This window comes from Crocuta crocuta, unplaced genomic scaffold (assembly GCF_008692635.1).
Source record: "Crocuta crocuta isolate KB4526 unplaced genomic scaffold, BGI_CrCroc_1.0 scaffold7, whole genome shotgun sequence".
NCBI lineage: Eukaryota > Metazoa > Chordata > Mammalia > Carnivora > Hyaenidae > Crocuta > Crocuta crocuta.
Window position 1 is genome coordinate 10,148,979 of NW_027531904.1, and position 6,056 is coordinate 10,155,034.

General features: G+C 46.3%; 1 long non-coding RNA gene across 2 annotated transcripts; it reads right to left on the bottom strand.

Moving 5' to 3' along the window:
* Positions 1-1,708: 1,708 nt before the first annotated feature.
* LOC144240148 (uncharacterized) lies at positions 1,709-5,328 on the bottom strand. 2 transcript variants are annotated; one of them, XR_013337617.1, is made up of 4 exons: positions 3,743-5,328; positions 3,397-3,626; positions 3,117-3,241; positions 1,709-2,395 (listed from the first exon to the last, which is right to left on the bottom strand). It is a non-coding gene; the product is annotated as an uncharacterized LOC144240148 (long non-coding RNA). The 2 variants fall into 2 exon arrangements; XR_013337616.1 differs by lacking the exon at positions 1,709-2,395 and having other exon boundaries at positions 2,868-3,241.
* Between the last annotated feature and the right edge of the window lie 728 nt (positions 5,329-6,056).

The window sequence follows — 6,056 nt, forward strand, 5'->3', positions numbered from 1 at the left end:
CCCCCGGCGTGTCGTCCTGCTCTCTGGTGTATCTTGTTCCCAGCGCTTACGAACTCCTGGGGAGGGTCACATGCATTACTCCTCATCCTCCCTCCTCCCTCCTCCCCTCCTCCCTCCCTCCGTGCTATCTCTCTGTTCATCGGGGGCTGAGTCGGGGAGGGAGGCCGTGTGCGGGGCTGGTTATACCACGGCAGGCACACAGGTCCCGAGATCTGGGAGGTCTGGAATCTTCTCCAGTCTGGTTCACAGAAAGCCCTACATAGAGGCGAAGTCTTGCTTTCACAGGTGAATTCTCTACGCCATTTCCCAACTGGTGAATCATCCTGGGGGGAGGGGGGGGGNGGTGAATGTCAATACCCCCGGTTCCCTGAGTCCCCAACACCAGTCATGCCGAACCATTTTTGATCTCCCATGGGGCCTGGCACATAAGTCAGTAACCACAGACCGACCAGCTTCATCACGCCTTCCGGCAGAGCCTCTCCGACCCCCAGACACTCGGGCATCCCTGCCCCCGAGTATCCGTACAGCCACCGTGTGGCCGTGAGCACAGTGTCTTTGTAGCGGTTGGGGGCGACCCTGTCCCCACTTTAAGGGCAAGGACTTGATGTGTCCCTCTCTTCCCCCACACCTGATATGTTGCACGATCATCAATAAATGTTTGTGAAAGTAATAAATAAATAAATGAGTTAACCTGTATGCAATTCTCTGCCAGAAAGGGGTCCTTTCACTGAACCAAAATCCTGCTGCCCACAGCTCTTCCTCAGTCGTGGACACAAAGTCATGGACATTCAGGAAGCCACAGCAGGGGCATGGCCTGCATGTGGTCATGACTTATATAGCTCACGGCTCTGGGATCAGAGCATCGGCCTGAGGCCTATTTTCTTAGCAAGTGTATCCACCCCGTGTTTTCTTATAGCTTGTTGTACATGGTCCAGGGAGGTGATTCTTTCAAAACCGAGACTGTGAGCTCACTAAACGTAATATCTTTGTGCTGCAGAGCACAGATAACGTTTCAGACGACACAGATGAAGGCCCTGCCTTCTCTAGAAGATTCAGATCTGGTCCTCAAATTTTCAAGGCAATTGCAGTATTATGGATAATTTGAATTAAGTGTTTTTTTCTGAGAACTTGAGTCAAAATTAGACTTTTTTCCTTATATGCTGGTAGGGAGAACAGTATTAATATTTTAGGGGCACCAGTGTGAGTATGTGTGTCTCACACCTTTTGGAAGACAACTGACTTGAAATCCCACTGCTTAAAGATAACCGTTATCCACATATGTACAGCTATTTTCCCCTGCATTCATATATACATACAATTTTAATACCATTTTATAACATTTTATTTAACAATTAAAATGACCGTTTTTAATACCAACAAACGTACATCTAGAAAGCAGATGTAATGATTGTGATGTTTCCCGTTGTATGAGTGCATGAGGATTTGGAATCTGCGAGTGTAATTTTATAGCTCTTGTCAAACATCTGAGGTGCTCCTGTTCTCCTGTCTTATGGAAAGAGTTACAGGGGCGCCTGGGGGGCTCAGTCGGTTAAGCGTCTGACTTCGGCTCAGGTCACGATCTCACAGTTTGTGAGTTCAAGCCCTGCGCGGGCCTCTGTGCTGACAGCTGGGAGCCTGGAGCCCACTTCGGATTCTGTGTCTCCCCTGCTCATACTGTGTCTCTGTCTCTCTCCCAAAATCTAAACGATAACAAAGAGTTACATAGGATTATTACAAGAGGTACATGAAGAAATACACGTAAAGCGCTCGGGAGAGTTGCCGCCACATCGTAAGTGCTCTGTATTATGATCGGCACTAATATTTTCCTTGTCTGTTTCCTCAGATTCAGTTCTTAAAAGCAGAATTGCTAATCAGAGATCATGTACATTTTAGGGTTTTCATACCTTTCACGTAAATTTCTTGTAGAAAAGCCCCCTCCCCTTCCCCTAAGCAAATGAGACTGCTTATTTCCTAAGCATTGTGAACAGGGTACATTCTATTTTTATTCCGGCCCATATGATAGGTAAAACATTATATCATGTTTAAATTTGCATTTCTTTGATACCTAGAGAGATTCGACACTTTTTGTTCATGTATAAACTGGCCATTTATTTATTTTGCATAAATAACAGTATTGTTCATGTCCTTTCCCATTTTCCAGTTGGGGTGTTCCTCTTTTTCTTACTGAGTTGTAAGATATTTTTGACTATGCTATGTTGGAGTCTAATGTACTCTTTGCCTTTGAACTTATTTTCATGGAGCTTGGCAAACACACGTTTTAATTGTTCTATTTAGATATGAGTCCTTCTTCTGTTGCCCAAGAATGACGGTGACCAGGAATGGCCTCTCACCCCAGCCTGGGCCAATCACATTCTCTTCGGGAAATCTCGAATTGCTGCCAAAAGATAATCAAGTAGTTGCTACAAGTGAGTAAATTTAGGGGCAGGTAGAGCCCATGAGATATGTTTTGCCTTTCCTCGCATTGGATTAAGAAGTGGCAAAAGTATACAGGAGTGCTGATGCCTAGGGGCCCGTGTACCCCAATGTTCACAGCAGCACTCTCAACAATAGCTAAAACATGGAAAGAGCCTAAGTGTCCATCAACAGACAAATGGATCAAGATGTGGTTTATCTATACCATGGAATACTCCATGGCAGTGAGAAAGAACGAAATCTGGCCATGTGTGGCAACATGGATGGACCTTGAGGGTGTTATGCNCAGACAATAAATACATATTCTGTGGCATTGTTTAGATATACTCAAAACCCACAAATACTGATTTGAAAGACAGCAAATAAAAATGTGTATGAAAAAAAAGAAGTGGCAAAAGTAAAGAATGGCAAATAGCCATTGCTCCCCNAGAAACTCTTGTTGCAGACTCCGGCTGAGGCATCCCTCCTCTGCTGTTGAATGACACCAGCCAGGATGAACCCAGATTAAAACACCGGTTAGATCTGAGACTCAATTGTACCATCTGCAGTCACTGAACCCCTTAAAGGGGCAGTTAGTGTTAAACCTCAGAGAAATGCGAAGTTCGAGGCTTCATTTAGCCCCTGACCCCGCAAATCTCTTCCACTTGTCTCCTCCTCTCCTGCCCTACAGCAGTGCCTCAGACCTGGTCAGACCCCCGTCTCATCCCATCTGAGCGAGCATTCCTGTCTCCAGACTCCTTTTCAGTGGCTCTTGGCCATGGCTCCCAGTTCAACCAGGTGAGTGTCTCATCAATGAGTCCCGTTGGTGCTGTGTGGAAGACACACCTCGTCATTCAATATACTTGTGACCTCAGACAAATTATGTAATTCCAAAACCAAGGTTTCCTCTAACTTACATAGGGATAATATTACCGTCCGGTCATCCTTTGGGCCGTGACCTCCTGTGATCTGCATTATACTTACCGAGTTGTTTCTCTTCTGCCTGATTGCAAGTTCTTTAGCGCAGGGATCTTTCCATCAACGCCTCATCTGGTTTTGGGTTAACACTAGGCCCTTAGAAAACAAATTCTCCTGGAGCTGAACTGGATCAACTTCCAAACACCAAATCAGTGACAGTGCAGTCAATCCAGATGTTTTCACGTCAGTGGATTATAAACCGAATTGATTTGTTCCTTCGATGAAAGTCAGTAGCCCTGGATTTTTTTACACAATCCCAATAATTTCTGTGAAACAGTAAATGACTTCTCCCCACCCCCTGCCCCCCACCATAACCAGAGACCGGGGACCAGGAATCGCAGCACGTTCGCACCTTAGCTTGGCAGCCGGCAAAGTAAATGAGCAGGGTGACCCCTCCCAGCAGAGCACATGGCCGACCGCAGCTGTTTGTGTTTTGTAGCATGACCGCACCAGGACAGGGCCGGGAGCCACTGGGTGGGGCCCTGGAGAGAAAGCTTATGACATTTCCCCTACGATTTCAGAAAAGAAAAGGAAAAAACCCTCTTTTTCTTGTTTCTGCCCAACGTCAACAGAAAACATCGTATACATACGGATGCACGCATGCGTATGTGCAAGATCCACCGCCTCTTGTGCGGGAGAGAATTTACATCGCGGTCAAGGGGCTGCACGCGCTGTTAGGTAGCTGCCTCCTCAACAGCCACTCCCTCTTTTTCCTTGATCACAGAATCCCACTCTTATTTGGGGTGACAACGTATATCCGGCCAGAAGACAGTCTCCCAGCCTCCTTCGGGGGTGCTAGGCTCCAGCCAATGAGATGCGAGCACAAGTGTGTGGCTATCCAAGGAGGCCGCTTAAAGGAAGCTAAGTCCATAGAAAAGTGTGCTCCTTTTGACCCTCCTTCCTTCCTCCTTCCCCTGATGAAAGTCGTCTTTCATCAGGTGCTCCAGGAGCCGCCTCAGCACTTGTCGTGAACTTGAGGACAGAAACCACCAGCCAGTATGATGGAGGAGGAGAAGAAAGAGGCTGGTGCCCAATGACCGGGAGCTACAATACCAGCACTAGACACTGACCTTTCCAACTGCTTCTGCGAAAGAAAAACGAAACAATTAACAACAAAGCCCTCTATCTTGTTCAAGCCACTTTAAAAGAAACTCAGTTTTCTGCTACATGCAGCCTACTACGAACCTCATCCCATCCAGGCGGGATATGCTACTTAGCCAGAGCTGCCGTATGAGAGTACAGTGGACCGGGTGGCTTGAACAACAGGACTTTCATCTTCTCACTGCTCTGGAGGCCAGAAGTCCCGGATGGAGGCGTTCACAGGATTGGTGTTTTTTGAGTCTCCTTGGCTTGTAGATGGCGCTCTTCTTCCTGTGTCTTCACATGATCTCTCCCCTGTATGATTATGACCAAATTTCCTCCTTAAATTTTTTTTAAAAAATGGTTATTTTTTCATAAAGAGAAACAGAGTATGAGTGGGGGACGGTCAGAGAGACACAGAATCCGAAGCAGCTCCAGGCTCTGAGCTGTCAGCACAGAGCCCGACGCGGGGCTAGAACTCCTGAACTGTGAGATCCTGACCTGAGCCAAAGTCGGATGCTTAACCGACTGAGCCGCCCAGGCGCCCACCAAGTTTCCTCTTCTTATAAAAGACAGCATACTGGATTGGGAGCGATCTTTGCAAACTTATGTTAACTTCATTACCTCTGTATAGCCTCTTTCTCCAAATACAGTCACATTTTGAGGTACTGGAATTAGGATCTCAACATAGGAAATCGGGGGGAGATGCAATTCAGCCCCTAACGTAAGGCACGGATAAAGAGGTTTATTGTGGCTTTTTTTTTTTTTTTTGCGGTAATACAAAAACTAGTAAGAAGTGTCCATTAAGTAGGGTAATAGGGAGATAAACTATTGGAAACACACTATACCAAAGCAAAAAGAAAGTCCATGTTACATTGCTAAGTGAAAACATGTAAGGAACCAAAATGTTTACCAACATGTACACTATGCTGCCAGAGACTTACACACAAATGCAACAAAATTTATATGAAACAGATTTCTAGGGACATTTTGGTGTTTAAAAATATATAGGAAAATGTATACAATATGTGACAAACTACTTGACTGGAGAGCAGTTGTGGGGTGGAGCAGAATATTTGGAACTCTGTATATCTGACTATCTTACAACTACAGTGTCTATTTCCATGTCTTTTTTACATAATTAACAATTTAAAAGAAACGTCAGCAGGTAAGGCCACTTAAAACTCAAGTAATTTGAAAGCATCTCTCCACACTCTATTTTTAAGTGCGAAACAAACAAAAAAACACTCAGCTTTAAAATGCATTAGTCAGAGCCTGCAGTATTAAGTTAAAATCAGACAAAATACGGAAGCTGTCTTAAAAATGAAAAGCAACGCTTAAAAAAAAAAAAAGTCGTATTCGCGTCCCAGAGACGACCGTGACCCTGAAAGCTGGTAGGGCTGCCTCCCCTGTGACCGAGAGCAGAGCGCGGCCCGTCTGTCCGTGACCTTGAGAAGGCTGAGCCACCTGTCACTCACCGCCGGGTAAGCGGCGGCGGGAGACGGACAGGAACCCCCGCCGGGCCGCAGCGGCCTCCCCGGCCCAGGCCGCCCCCGACCCCCCCAGTTCCTGTCGCAGGCAGAAAC